The following is a 16,248-nucleotide window of genomic DNA, read 5'->3' on the forward strand; positions in this document are numbered from 1 at the left end:
ACTGTTCCTTGCTATAGATGATCAATCTCAGGTCCTTCAGCAAGGGCTTCTCCTTAGAAACGTGCTCTATGCTTTGGGGAGGAAGTAAGTTTGGATTTTTTTCCACCTTACACACTTGTTAGCTTTTTGTTTACACTTTTTTCTGTTTGGGTTTTGGAAAGAGTTTCAGTGACATAATAAAATAGAACTAGATACATGAAAACATTACCAGCCACTACAATCTAGATTTTTAAAAAGGCGTTCAATATTGTTAACTCAAAGCATCAGATATTGGATCTGTCAACCTTGTGGAGTATGAGTGGCATATGAATTCCCACTCTTCCCCAAGGATCTGTAGCCATTAATGGTTACTAGAAGAGGAAAAAATGTCAGTGGTGTAGCCATTGGTAAAGTACGTATTGTACTGTAGATAACCCTCATCTATGCTCTGTAAGCAAACCTAATGGAATTCACTGGGTCACAAAATCTTGAAAGTAGAAGGAAGATTCTTGGAGAAAGGAAAGGAGCCAGCGGGAGAAGGAGGGGAATAAAAGAAGGCAAGAGGTAAATATGGTCAAAATACACTATGCAGGTATGAAAATACAATACAGAAACAATACGTATACATGCATAGTTTAAAAGGCATTATGCATCCACACTTCATTTAAGTGAAGAAGTAAAGTTTTTTCAAATAATATCAAATTATCTTTCCATAGTAGAAATATATATACCTCACAAAAGGCATAGAAGCTTCAGATCTGCCCTCTTCACACCTACCTACCTACCTACCTACCTACCTACCTACCTACCTACCTACCTACCTTCCTACTTACCTACCCTATCAATCTGTCAATCACCTGTCATCCATCTATCTTCAATACTTTAAGGATTATTTCTTAGAGCTTATGTATACAAATGTGTCGCCATGTTTAGCATCATGATTAGTAATCAGAATTTCCATATACTGAGTCTGTAATTATATTGTTCATTTTCCATTTCACTACACTCAATAAAAACATAGTTTCCATGCTGTACTCCTACAGCATCCTGTACTATTCATTTTTGACACTTATCACAAAATATAATTATAACTAATTTGTGTGCAGAATTAGTTTCCTAGGGCTGTAGGAACAAAGGACCTGGAAACTTAAATTCATTCTCTCAGAATCCTGGAGTTGAGAAGATTGAAAGCAGTGTGTGTTGGGGCCACACTCCCTCTGGAGTCGTTGTGGAGCTGTTCTTTACTTCACTTCATTTCTGATGGCTCTAATATTTATTCTGTGGCTGTGGTTTTCATATGGCTCCATCGTGAGTGTGTGCCGTGCAGACCTGTATGAATGCTTGGTTGTCTGTGTGTGGATGCATGTTTGGTTGTGTACATGCATGTGGAGGACAGAGGGTGACACTGTGAGTCTTACTGGAATAATCTCCACCTTATGCAGGGGCACAGGATTGTTCAGTTGCTTTCAGACTCCCCCATAGTGGCTAGTTTAGGTAGCCAACCTGGTCTAGGGAGCTATTGTCTCTACCTTCCTAGTACTGGAGCTACTTGGGGGACACCCCACCCTCCTATCTGGCTTTTATTTGAATTGTATGTTATTACATCCCAAACTCTTGTGCTCATGTTTTCGTGGCAGGAACTTAACCTGCCAAGCCATCTTTCCTGCCCGATTCGGCTCCATTTTGACACGTCCTTCTCCCTGTTTCTTAACCTAATCTCAAGCTGACCTCTCTTTTTGCTATGTAAGCGATGCACTCAGGACCAATCCCAATTATTCAGAATAAGTGCTTCCTCTCAAGATCCTTACCCTGATATACTTTTCTTGCTACAAAATGTAGTGTTTTACAACTTATTGGAGTTAAGAAACAGACATAGTTTGGAGGTGACCATTTGGCCCACTACACACGCTATTTTTTTCCCACCACATACCTAACTCCTTTGTTAGTTTTTTTAAATCTATGAGGTCATGAATCTATCCTTTTCTTTTTTTAAGAAAAATTATATATTTATTTGTTTATTTTTATTTTATGTACATTGTACATGTGTGAGAAAGTCTGATCCCATGGAAAAGGAGCTACAGGCAATTGTGAGCTACTATGTGGGTGCTGGGAATTGAACCCAGACCTCTGAAAGAACAGCCAGTCAATACTCTTAACTTCTGAGCTTTCACTCCAGCTTCTGTTCTTTTCTCTCTTAATCTATGTTTATTCAAACCAGTTCCCATTTCATAGTAAAATAAGCCCTTTATACCTGTGGATAATGCATCCTCATATTTGACTAACTTTGCATTGAAAATAGATGGAATATATATATATATTCATACAAGACTTGTATCATAATATCATAATATAGAGATCATTTAAAATATAGAGAATCTGTCTGTCTGTCTGTCTATCTATCTATCTATCCGTCTGTCTGTCTGTCTATCTGCCAATAGCAACACATTTCTTGTAGGGAATGAAATTCATTCCAGAGACTTTGGAATCCATCACCTGGATCTCTTTTGAACCAATCCTTTGTGGATTCCAAGAAACAATACTTAAAATTCATTGGGAACATAAATAATACTAAAAATCATGGGGAACTGAGTTGTTAGGTTTAAGCTTAGTATGAGGCTTTGGACTGAAATTATATGTGCTACCACTGAATGATACAATGGAAATTCTTTAAATATTAGTTTCATACAATAAAATATCAATAATATTTCTGTCCAAATCAAAATTCTAGCACTGAGAAGAGAAAGTGGACATACAGTTCCAACTAAAAGCAATAAGTTATTTGCAATTGATATCTGCTTAGAAGGGAGAAATCATTTTTTTCCAGTAGTGTGACATTGGGTCTATCCACCACAGTCCAACCAAGCTGTATGCCCAGAAGTAGCTTCTGAACACAAAATGCACTTCATTTTTTTGTTGAGCCTTTTGTTTCACCCTGTTTAGTTTTGGAAAAGACAAGTTGTAAACATCCAGACCAGCATTTACGTAAAGAGATACTATGAAGGCAATCCTTCCTGAATTGCTTCAAATGTCTAAACTTCTCCAGTTTATCATAGTTGAGTATGACCATATATTAACTTTCCACATGACCTATGGTAATCATGTGCATTTCTGTTGCGATTCTTCTTTTATTCAAGCTCCATGACGTTGCAATATGATCAGAGCTGCTCCAGGGTTGGTAGATCATTGCCCAGTAACCAGCCCTTTCTACTACTCTGTTCACAAGTTCCTTAAAAATTATTGTGTTTCCTTCCCACTCCCAGTGCCAATTTGAAATAAGTTTCATAAATAATCTCTGAATAAACAAGGCAGCAACAGCTGTTTTTTTATCTTAAATTAAATAAAAAGGAACGATAGATGAGTAGTTGTATGTACAATGGAATAATTATTGTAATCATGCTCTAAGTTAACTGTTGACATTATTGATATTTGAAAATGAAAGACACATTCATTAAATTTTTTCCTCCATTTTTATTAACTTGGGTATTTCTTATTTACATTTCAATTGTTATTCCCTTTTCTGGTTTCTCAGCAAACATCCCCCTCCACTTGTATATGGGCGATCCCCTCCCCATCCTTCCCCCATTACCGCCCTCCCTCAACAATCATGTTTACTGGGGATTCAATCTTGGCAGAACCAAGGGCTTCCACTTCCACTGGTGCTCTTACTAGGCTATTCATTGTTACATATGCAGTTGGAGTCCAGGGTCAGTCCATATATAGTCTTTGGCTAGTGGCTTAGTCCCTGGAAGCTCTGGTTGGTTGGCATTGTTGTTCATATGGGGTCTCAAACCCCTTCAAGCTTTCTTCAGTCCTTTCTCTGATTCTTTCAATGGGGGTCACATTCTCAGTACAGTGGTTTAATAATGGCATTCGCCTATGTATTTGCTGTATTCTGGCTGTGATTCTCAGGAGAGATCTACATCTGGTTCCTGTCAGCCTGCACTTCTTTGTTTCATCCATTTATATAGTTTGGTGGCTGTATATGTATGGGCCACATGTGGGGCAGGCTCTGAATGGGTGTTCCTTCAGCCTCTGTTCTAAACTTTGCCTCCCTATTTCTACCAAGGGTATTCTTGTTCCTTTTTAAAGAAGGAATGAAGCATTCGCATTTTGGTAATCCTTCTTGAGTTTCACGTGTTCTGTGCATCTAGGGTAATTCGAGCATTTGGGCTAATATCCACTTATCAATGAGTGCATAACATGTGTTTTCTTGTGACTGGGTTACCTCACTCAGGATGATATTTTCCAGTTCCCTCCAGTTGCCTATGAATTTCATAAAGTCATTGTTTTTGATAGCTGAGTAGTATTCCATTGTGTAGATGTACTACATTTTCTGTATCCATTCCTCTGTTGAAGGGCACCTGGGTTCTTTCCAGCTTCTGGATATTATAAATAAGGCTGCGATGAACATAGTGGAGCATGTGTCTTTGTTATACATTGGGGCATCTTTTGGGTATATGCGCAAGAGAGGTATAGCTGGGTCCTCAGGTAGTTCAATGTCCAATTTTCTGAGGATCCTCCAGACTGATTTCCAGAATGGTTGTATCAGTCTGCAATACCACCAACAATAGAGGAATGTTCCTCTTTCTCCACATCCTCACCAGCATCTGCTGTCACCTGAGTTTTTGATCTTAGCCATTTTAACTAGTGTGAGGTGGAATCTCAGGGTTGTTTTGATTTGCATTTCCCTTATGACTAAAGATGTTGAACATTTCTTTAGGTGTTTCTCAGCCATTCGGCATTCCTCAGCTGTGAATTCTTTGTTTAGCTCTGAACCCCATTTTTAATAGGGTTATTTGTCTCCCTGCAGTATAACTTTGTGAGGTTTTTTTTTTTTTTTTGTATATTTTTGGATATAAGGCCACTATCTGTTGTAGGATTGGTAAAGATCTTTTCCCAATCTGTTGGTTGCCATTTTGTCCTAACAAAAGTGTCCTTTGCCTTACAGAAGCTTTGCAGTTTTATAAGATCGCATTTGTCGATTCTTGATCTTAGAGCATAAGTCATTGGTGTTTTGTTCAGGAAATTGTCTCCAGTGCCCATGTGTTCAAGATTCTTCCCCACTTTTTCTTCTATTAGTTTGAGTTTTTCTGGTTTGATGTGGAGGTCTTTGATCCACTTGGACTTAAGCTTTGTACAGGGTGATAAGCGTGGATCGATCTGCATTCTTCTACATGCTGACCTCCAGTTGAATGAGCACCATTTGCTGAAAATGCTATCTTTTTTCCATTGGATGGTTTTGGTCCCTTTGTCAAAAATCAAGTGCCCATAGGTGTGTGGGTTCATTTCTGGGTCTTCAGTTCTGTTCCACTGTTCTATCTGTCTGTCTCTGTACCAATACCTTGCAGGTTTTATCACTATTGCTCTGTAATACTGCTTGAGTTCAGGGAGAGTCATTCCTGAAGAAGTCTTTTTATTGTTAAGGATAGTTTTAGCTATCCTGGGTTTTTTGTTATTCCAGATGAATTTGCAAATTGTTCTGTCTAACTCTGTGAAGAATTGGGTTGGTATTTTGATGGAGATTGCATTGAATCTGTAGATAGCTTTTGGTAAAATGGCCATTTTTACTATATTAATCCTGCCAATCCATGAGCATGGGAGATCTTTCCAACTTCTGAGATCTTCTTCAATTTCTTTCCTCAGAGGCTTGAAGTTCTTATCATATAGATCTTTTTCGTGCTTGGTTAAAGTCACACCAAGGTATTTTATATTATTTGGGACTATTATGAAAGGTGTCATTTCCCTAATTTCTTTCTCGGCTAGTTTCTCCTTTGTGTAGACAAAGGCTACTGATTTATTTGAGTTAATTTTATACCCAGCCACTTTGCTGAAGGTGTTTATCAGGTTTAATAGTTCTCTGGTCAAACTTTTGGAATCATTTAAGTATACAATCATACCATCTGCAAATAGTGATATTTTGACTTCGTCCTTTCCAATCTGTATCCCTTTGATCACCTTTTGTTGTCTGATTGCTCTGGCTAGGTCTTAGAGAACTATATTGAATAAGTAGGGAGAGAGTGGGCAGCCTTGTCTAGTCCCTGATTTTAGTGGGATTGCTTCAACTTTCTCTCCATTTACTTTAATATTAGCTACTTGTTTGCTGTATATGGCTTTTATTATGTTTAGGTATGGGCCTTGAATTCCTATTCTTTCCAGGACTTTTATCATGAAGGGGTGTTGAATTTTGTCAAATGCTTTCTCAGCATTTAATGAAATGATCATGTGGTTTTTAAGTTTGTTTATATAGTGAATTACGTTGATGGTTTTCCATATGTAAAACTATCTCTGCATCCCTGCAATGAAGCCTACTTGATCATGATGGATGATTGTTTTGATGTGCTCTTGGATTTGGACTGCAAGAATTTTATTGAGTATCTTTGTGTTGATAGGGAAATAGGTCTGAAGTTCTCTTTCTTTCTTGGGTCTTTGTGTGGTTTAGGTATAAAAGTAATTGTGGCTTCATAGAAGGAATTCAGTAGCACTCCATCTGTTTCAATATTGTGGAATAGTTTGGATAGTATTGGTATGAGGTCTTCTATGAAGGTCTGATAGAATTCTGCACTGAACCCACCTTGACCTGGGCTCTTTTTGGTTGGGAGACTTTTAATGACTGCTTCTTTTCTTTAGGAGTTATGGGGTTGTTTAAAAGTTTTATGTTTTATTTGTTCCGGATTTAACTTCGGTACCTGGTATCTGTCTAGGAAATTATCCATTTTCTCCAGATTTTCAAGTTTTGTTGAATGTAGGCTTTTATAGTAAGATCTGATGATTTTTTGAACTTCCTCTGAATCTGTAGTTATGTCTCCCTTTTCATTTCTGATTTTGTTAATTTGGACACATTCTCTGTGTCCTCTCGTTAGTCTGGCTAAGGGTTTATCTATCTTGTTGATTTTCTCAAAGAACCAACTTTTGTTTCTGTTGATTCTTTCTGTGGTCCTTTTTGTTTCTACTTGATTGATTTCAGCTCTGTGTTTGATTATTTCCTGCCTTTTACTCCTCCTCGGTGTATTTTGCTTCTTTTTGTTCTAGAGCTTTTAGGTGTGCTGTCAACTGGTGACACATGCTCTCTCCTGTGTCTTTCTGCAGGCACTCAGAGCTATGAGCTTTCCTCTTAGCACAGCTTTCATTGTGTCCTATAAGTTTGGGTATATTGTACCTTCATTTTCATCAAGTTCTAAGAAGTCTTTAATTTCTTTCTTTATTTCTTCCTTTGCCAGGTTATCATTGAGTAGAGCATTGTTCAACTTCCATGTATATGTGGGCGTTCTTTCCTTATTGTTTTTGAAGACCAGCTTTAGCCTGCAGTGGTCTGATAGGACGCATGGGATTATTTCTATATTTCTGTATCTGTTGAGGCCTGTTTTATGACCGATTTTATGGTCAGTTTTGGTGAAAGTACCATGAGGTGGTGAGAAGGTATATCCTTTGGTTTTAGGTTAGAATATTCTATAAATATCTGTTAAATCCATTTGGTTCATGACTTCTCTTAGTCTGTCTATGTCTCTGTTTATTTTTTTTCCATGATCTGTCCATTGATGAGAGTGGGGTGTTGAAATCTTCTACTATTATTGTGTGAGGTGCAATGTGTACTTTGAGCTTTAATAAGGTTTCTTTTATATTTGTAGGTGCCCTTGTATTTGGAGAATAGATATTTAGGATTGAGAGTTCATCTTTGTGGATTTTTCCTTTGATGAATATGAAGTGTCCTTCCTTATCTTTTTTGATGACTTTTGGTTGAAAATCAATTTTATTCGATATTAGAATGGCTACTCCAGCTTGCTTCTTCAGACCATTTGCTTGGAAAGTTGTTTTCCAGCCTTTTACTCTGAGGTAGTGTCTGACTTTGTCTCTCAGTTGTGTTTCCTGTAGGCAGCAGAATGCAGGGTCCTCATTGCATATCCAGTTAATCTATGTCTTTTAATTGGGAAATTGAGTCCATTGATGTTGTGAGAGATTAAGGAATAGTGATTGTTGCTTCATGTTATATTCATATTTGGATGTGAGATTATGTTTGTGCTTGTCTTCTCTTTGTTTTGTTGTAAAATGATTAATTTCTTGCATTGTCTAGGGTGAAGATTGCTTCCTTGTGTTGGGCTTTACCACTTATTATCGTTTGTAGGGCTGGATTTGTAGAAAGATATTGTGTAAATTTGATTTTGTCATGGATATCTTGGTTTCTCCATCTATGTTAATTGAGAGTTTTGCTGGATACAGTAACCTGGGCTGGCATTTGTGTTCTCTTAGGGTCTGTATGACATCTGTCCAGGATCTTCTGGCCTTCATAGTCTCTGGCGAGAAGTCTGGTGTGATTCTGATAGGTCTGCCTTTATATGTTACTTGACCTTTTTCCCTTACTGCTTTTAATATTCTTTCTGTGTTTTGTCCATTTGGTGTTTTGACTTTTATGTGACAGGAGGAGTTTCTTTTCTGATCCAATCTATTTGGAGTTCTGTAGGCTTCTTGTACATTTATGGGCATCTCTTTCTTTAGGTTAGGGAAGTTTTCTTCTATGATTTTGTTGAAGATATTTACTGGTCCTTTGAGTTGGGAGTCTTCACTCTCTCCTATACCTATTATTCTTAGGTTTGATTTTCTCATTGTGCCCTGGATTTCCTGTATGTTTTGGGCCAGTATCTTTTTCCCTTTTACATTGTGTTTGACAGTTGGGTCGATGATTTTTATGGAATCTTCTGCTCCTGAGATTCTCTCTTCTATCTCTTGCATCCTGTTGGTGATGCTAGTATCTACAGCTCCTTGTCTCTTCCTTTGGTTTTCTATATCCAGGGTTGTCTCCCTTTGTGCTTTCTTTATTGCTTCTATTTCCATTTTTAATTCCTTCAACTGTTTGATTGTGTTTTCCTGGAATTCTTTCAGGGTTTTTTCATTTCCTCTCTATAGTCTTCTGCTTGTTTATTTGTGTCTTCCTGCATTTTTCTAAGGGAGTTCTTTATGTCTTTCTTGCAGTTCTCTATCATCATGATCAAATGTGATTTCAAATCAAGATCTTGCTTTTCTGGTGTGTTTGGATATCCAGTGGAGTTTTTTTGTTGTTGTTGTTTTTTTTTTTTTTTTTTTTTTGTGGGAGAATTGGACTCCAATGATGCCATGTAGTCTTGGTTTTTGTTGCTTGGGTTCCTGCGCTTGCCTCTTGCCATCATGTTGTCTCTGGTGTTACCTTGTTCTGCTATTTCTGACAGTGGTTGGACTGTCCTATAGACCTGTGTGTCAGGAGTGCTGTAGACCTGTTTTCCTGTTCTCTTTCAGCCAGTTATGGGAACAGAGTGTTCTGCTTTCCAGCGAGTAGTCATTCCTGTCTACTGGTCTTCAGGTGTTCCTGTGGGCATGTGTCCTGAGTCTACCAGGCAGGTCACTCGGAGCAGAAAAGTTGGTCTTTCCTCTGATCTCAGGTCTGGAGTCGCTTCTCAGATCCAGGTTTCAACTCTCAGTGAGGTCAACTACCAGAAGGTCCTGCCCTGTGTTTGCTCAAGACCCTGTGCACAGGGGGCCCAGATGGCGCTTGGGGTTTTCCTCTAGAGTCAGAAATGTGGGCAGAGAGTATTCTCCTCTGGCTTCCCAGGCGTGTCTGCCCCTCTGAAGGTCTAGCTCTCCCTCCCACGGGATTTGGGTGCAGGGATATGTTTGACTAAAATAGTTTACTATTTTAATTTACTATATTAAAATAAAAAATCTACTATATTTACTATTAAAATACTTTAGTTGCAAAGTATCATAGATCGCTAATCAAGTCTGAAATCTCTTCCCACTCCACCTTCTTTTCTCTTTCTGTGGTTATCATAGCTGTAACGTTCTCTATGGTGTCATTGCAATATATGGACATTATTGAGAATGGAAAAAAATGGTAGTAGCAGGATAGATTTTGCAAAACTACTTCGCTCCTAAGTAATATCACTTAAATAATAAGATTTATTTTTTAAAGTTGAATACTCATCCCACCATTGATAGGACTCATTAACCTGCAGCAAAATGCCCCCAAGCTTGGCACATTGTTGGCCTATGCCATTAGACTGTCTAATGAAACAAGCACATTTAAACTTGTTCCAGTCTTGTTTCTGCTGCTTTGATAAAAATGAGTTTCTAGACCTAAAAGGAGAAGGAGATATGTGTCCCCACCCCTTAACCCAGAAGGTATCTTCAATTGATAACCACTTGCAGATGAAAATTTAGTTTTCTCCAGAGAGTCTCATTGTGGAAACAAACTACTCTTAAGAGTATGCTGTGTGCCCAGCAGGAGTTGTCAACAGAAAATGAACCCAACAGTATCTTTGGAGTTTCCTTATCTCATAATGTCTTGTTGGAGCTTTAATTTTTAAAAATGTTAACTCATCTATCTATGTGCATATATATACACACAAAATATATACATTATATAAGTATATTAATGTCTATACTATAATTATATTACATGTAATATATATTACATATACAATATGTATTGCATATGTGATATATGTAATGTACATAATATAATATATTATATATAATCTACAAATATTACATTATGTATGTATTTTATATATCAAATTTCTTCCACTTTTTCCCCTATAGGCCCTGAGTGTGCATAGAATGGGGTTCTGTGTATATCTGTTTCTTGTTTCTTTTCTTGAACACTTTGTCTTCTGTTTGTTTTGTCCTATTATGTGTTAGTTTTTATATTATTGTTTTATTTTATTATTTTATTTTTATTATAGTAATAAATAATATATTTATATTTAACAACATTTATATTTATCATTTTATTTTACTTTTATACCTTAGATGTCTGTTTTCTAATGAGAAAACAGTAAGTGAGTGGATTCTGATGGGAGGTGAGTTAAGGAGATCTGGGTGCAACAGGGGGCAGAGAAAATATAATCAGAATATATGAAATGAGAAAATCTATTTTCAATAAAAGGAACACATAAAATAAAAAGAAAAACAAACAAAAATCAACATAGGGGAGAAAGGATTTTAGTTTAGTTTATAGTTCCTCATCATGGAAAGTCAGGGTAGAAGGTTCATGCAGCTAGTCATGTCATATTTACAGCCAAGAGCAGAGAGAAATAAAAGCACCCATGCTCACTTGCTCGAACTCAGCTCTATTTCCTGTCACTCCTATATACTTTGGGATTTCCAGCCTAGGGAATTGTCCCACCACAGTGATGTCCACATCAATTAATGAAATTAAGACAATCTCCCCCAGGCCAACCTAATGTAGACAATCCCTCACTGAGATTCTCTTCCCAAGGGTTCTAGATTTTGTCAAGTTGGAAACTAAACCACGGAACAGCTAGATGTTAGTGTGTGTATATGTGTGTACACAGATGTATACCTTTTCCTGCTATTTTACTTAGCTTATAGAAATCAATGATTGGGCATAAATCCACACTTCTCTCTGTTCTCATAAGTTTCTTTACACTTAACACAAACTTTTCCCTTTTCCTCTGTCAGCCAGAAGAGATATCCTAAAATCAATCCCTTCCTTTTGGAAAGGATCTTGTTCTTTTGGATCTCATAACGAGGCCAAGTTCATGGCCCTTCTATTCCCTTTCTTGAGTGAATGGCACCTTCAAGCATGTGGTCTAGATATAGAGACTAGAAGTGCTGCTTACCTGACTGGCTTCGTTCTTGCTGGTGACCTCAGTGTGTCTATCCCTGTTGCAGCCACTCTTACCCTTTGGTCACACGGTAGCTTCTTTGGCTGGTCAGTGCGAAATGAAGACCAGCAACTCTCCAGGATCTTCCATTACTACATTACAATTGCTGAGATAACTGCCTACAAAGCTGAGCAGCTCCTAGAGTCTGTCTCTGTAGTATACAGATGCCCAGCTCCTATTGTCTAAATTAGCCTAGAAAGTTCTCTTTCACAACATTACACACGACACACAAACACAAACTCTATTGATTCTGTTCCTGTAGCTCAGAATGTTGAAACTCTAATGTTGAAATTCTTTAATACAATTCCTTAGATTGGGGTGACCCCCAGCCATAAAATTAGGTTTGTTGTTACTTTATAATTTTGCTAGTTTTATGAATCATAATGGAAACATTTTTGGAGACATAGGTTTGCTTAAGGAGTTGCAACTAACAAGTTGACAAACACTGCTCTCGAGAACCTTATTTAAAACAGTATTCAAGGGCACAACTCTAGTGATCTAACTTTCTTTAACTAGGCCCCACAACTTAAAAGTTTTGTTGTCTTTCAATACTGAAATGAGTCGGAAGCCAACGAATTAGCCCATGGCGTTTTTGGAGAATGTGTCAAAGTCATATTATAGAATGACAGCCTGCTCAAAAGATGTGGCCGGCCTATGGCCACTTTGTACCTGGAGGGTGCAGAATGCAGCAACAATAATAAATGTGTGATTTACATATGTCATAAGATTAAATGCAAGCGATTCTGCTAAAGGTACAAAGTCTACCTTGATGCAGGAAATGATACTTAAACCTGTGTACCAACTAGGTAGGGTGTTTCCCCAATTGCTGTCCCTTGGAATACTGCAATCTACATTGTTCCATGTTCAAATGAGGTTGAGAAAGACTATCATGTTCTTTTTGAAGTATTGTCATAGTTTATAGACAGTGTGAAACACTATTTACTATAGGACTACCCTGAACCTTCAATGTGTTGAGGTTAGAAATTAGTCAAAAAGCTATTTTCCTCATAAATTAGCTAGCCTGTGGTATGTCTGCATGGAAAACACCTTGCTATGTGCATGTGGTTTTTTAGAAAATGAAAGAAAGTAGAGAATTATGAAAAATTATAGCTTTGCCCTCTCTTCTCAGAGAGACAATGTGGTAGGAAAAAAAATAGAGTGTATGGGGTTTAACAGCACCGATGTTAATCTTGTCTTGCTATTTTTTTGTTTTTTTTTAACTTGATTTATTTATTTATTTATTTATTTATTTATTTATTTATTTATTTTTTATTAACTTGAGTATTTCTTATATACATTTCGAGTGTTATTCCCTTTCCCGGTATCCGGGCAAACATTCCCCTCCCCCCTCCCCTTCCTTATGGGTGTTCCCCTCCCAACCCTCCCCACATTGCCCCCCTCCCCCCACCAGTCTAGTTCACTGGGGGTTCAGTCTTAGCAGGACACAGGGCTTCCCCTTCCACTGGTGCTCTTACAAGGATATTCATTGCTACCTGTGAGGTCAGAGTCCAGGGTCAGTCCATGTATAGTCTTTAGTTAGTGGCTTAATCCCTGGAAGCTCTGGTTGCTTGGCATTGTTGTACATATGGGGTCTCGAGCCCCTTCAAGCTCTTCCAGTTCTTTCTCTGATTCCTTCAACAGGGGACCTATTCTCAGTTCAGTGGTTTGCTGCTGGCATTCGCCTCTGTATTTGCTGTATTCTGGCTGTGTCTCTCGGGAGAGATCTACATCCGGCTCCTGTTGGCCTGCACTTCTTTGCTTCATCCATCTTGTCTAATTGGGTGGCTGTATATGTATGGGCCACATGTGGGGCAGGCTCTGAATGGGTGTTCCTTCAGTCTCTGTTTTAATCTTTGCCTCTCCCTTCCCTGCCAAGGGTATTCTTGTTCCCCTTTTAAAGAAGGAGTGAAGCATTCACATTTTGATCATCCGTCTTGAGTTTCGTTTGTTCTAGGCATCTAGGGTAATTCAAGCATTTGGGCTAATAGCCACTTATCAATGAGTGCATACCATGTGTGTTTTTCTGTGATTGGGTTACCCCACTCAGGATGATATTTTCCAGTTCCAACCATTTGCCTACGAATTTCATAAACTCGTTGTTTTTGATAGCTGAGTAATATACCATTGTGTAGATGTACCACATTTTCTGTATCCATTCCTCTGTTGAAGGGCATCTGGGTTCTTTCCAGCTTCTGGCTATTATAAATAAGGCTTCGATGAACATAGTGGAGCACGTGTCTTTTTTATATGTTGGGGCATCTTTTGGGTATATGCCCAAGAGAGGTATAGCTGGATCCTCAGGCAGTTCAATGTCCAATTTTCTGAGGATCCTCCAGACTGATTTCCAGAATGGTTGTACCAGTTTGCAATCCCACTAACAATGGAGGAGTGTTCCTCTTTCTCCACTTCCTCGCCAGCATCTGTTGTCCCCTGAGTTTTTGATCTTAGCCATTCTCACTGGTGTGAGGTGAAATCTCAGGGTTGTTTTGATTTGCATTTCCCTTATGACTAAAGATGTTGAACATTTCTTTAGGTGTTTCTCAGCAATTCGGCATTCCTCAGCTGTGAATTCTTTGTTTAGCTCTGAACCCCATTTTTTAATAGGGTTATTTGTTTCCCTGCGGTCTAACTTCTTGAGTTCTTTGTATATTTTGGATATAAGGCCTCCATCTGTTGTAGGATTGGTAAAGATTTTTCCCAATCTGTTGGTTGCCGTTTTGTCCTAACCACAGTGTCCTTTGCCTTACAGAAGCTTTGCAGTTTTATGAGATCCCATTTGTCGATTCTTGATCTTAGAGCTTAAGCCATTGGTGTTTTGTTCAGGAAATTTTTTCCAGTGCCCATGTGTTCCAGATGCTTCCCTAGTTTTTCTTCTATTAGTTTGAGTGTGTCTGGTTTGATGTGGAGGTCCTTGACCACTTGGACTTAAGCTTTGTACAGGGTGATAAGCATGGATCGATCTGCATTCTTCTACATGTTGACCTCCAGTTGAACCAGCACCATTTGCTGAAAATGCTATCTTTTTTCCATTGGATGGTTTTGGCTCCTCTGTCAAAAATCAAGTGACCATAGGTGTGTGGGTTCATTTCTGGGTCTTCAATTCTATTCCATTGGTCTATCTGTCTGTCTCTGTACCAATACCATGCAGTTTTTATCACTATTGCTCTGTAATACTGCTTGAGTTCAGGGATAGTGATTCCCCCTGAAGTCCTTTTATTGTTGAGGATAGCTTTAGCTATCCTGGGTTTTTTGTTATTCCAGATGAATTTGCAAATTGTTCTGTCTAACTCTTTGACGAATTGGATTGGTATTTGATGGGGATTGCTTTGAATCTGTAGATCGCTTTTGGTAAAATGGCCATTTTTACTATATTAATCCTGCCAATCCATGAGCATGGGAGAACTTTCCATCTTCTGAGGTCTTCTTCAATTTCCTTCTTCAGTGTCTTGAAGTTCTTATTGTACAGATCCTTTACTTGCTTGGTTAAAGTCACACCAAGGTACTTTATATTATTTGGGTCTATTATGAAGGGTGTCGCTTCCCTAATTTCTTTCTCGGCTTGTTTCTCTTTTGTATAGAGGAAGGAAACTGATTTATTTGAAGTAATTTTATACCCAGCCACTTTGCTGAAGTTGTTTATCAGCTTTAGTAGTTCTCTGGTGGAACTTTTGGGATCACTTAAATATACTATCATATCATCTGCAAATAGTGATATTTTGACTTCTTCCTTTCCGATCTGTATCACCTTGACCTCCTTTTGTTGTCTGATTGCTCTGGCTAGAACTTCAAGAACTATATTGAATAAGTAGGGAGAGAGTGGGCAGCCTTGTCTAGTCCCTGATTTTAGTGGGATTGCTTCAACTTTCTCTCCATTTAGTTTAATGTTAGCAACTGGTTTGCTGTATATGGCTTTTACTATGTTCAGGTATGGGCCTTGAATTCCTATTCTTTCCAGGACTTTTATCATGAAGGGGTGTTGAATTTTGTCAAATGCTTTCTCAGCATCTAATGAAATGATCATGTGGTTTTGTTCTTTCAGTTTGTTTATATAATGGATTACGTTGATGTTTTTCCGTATATTAAACCATCCCTGCATGCCTGGGATGAAGCCTACTTGGTCATGGTGGATGATTGTTTTGATGTGCTCTTGGATTCGGTTTGCCAGGATTTTGTTGAGTATTTTTGTATCGATATTCATAAGGGAAATTGGTCTGAAGTTCTCTTTCTTTGTTGTGTCTTTGTGTGGTTTAGGTATAAGAGTAATTGTGGCTTCGTAGAAGGTATTCGGTAGTGCTCCATCTGTTTCAATTTTGTGGAATAGTTTGGATAATATTGGTATGAGGTCTTCTATGAAGGTTTGATAGAATTCTGCACTAAACCCGTCTGGACCTGGGCTCTTTTTGGTTGGGAGACCTTTAATGACTGCTTCTATTTCCTTAGGAGTTATGGGGTTGTTTAACTGGTTTATCTGTTCCTGATTTAACTTCGGTACCTGGTATCTGTCTAGGAAACTGTCCATTTCCTGAAGATTTTCAAGTTTTGTTGAATATAGGTTTTTATAGTAAGATCTGATGATTTTTTGAATTTCCTCTGACTCTGTTGTTATGTCTCCCTT

Source organism: Rattus norvegicus, chromosome 1 (genome assembly GCF_021556685.1).
Source record: "Rattus norvegicus strain SHRSP/BbbUtx chromosome 1, alternate assembly SHRSP_T2T, whole genome shotgun sequence".
Classification (NCBI taxonomy): domain Eukaryota; kingdom Metazoa; phylum Chordata; class Mammalia; order Rodentia; family Muridae; genus Rattus; species Rattus norvegicus.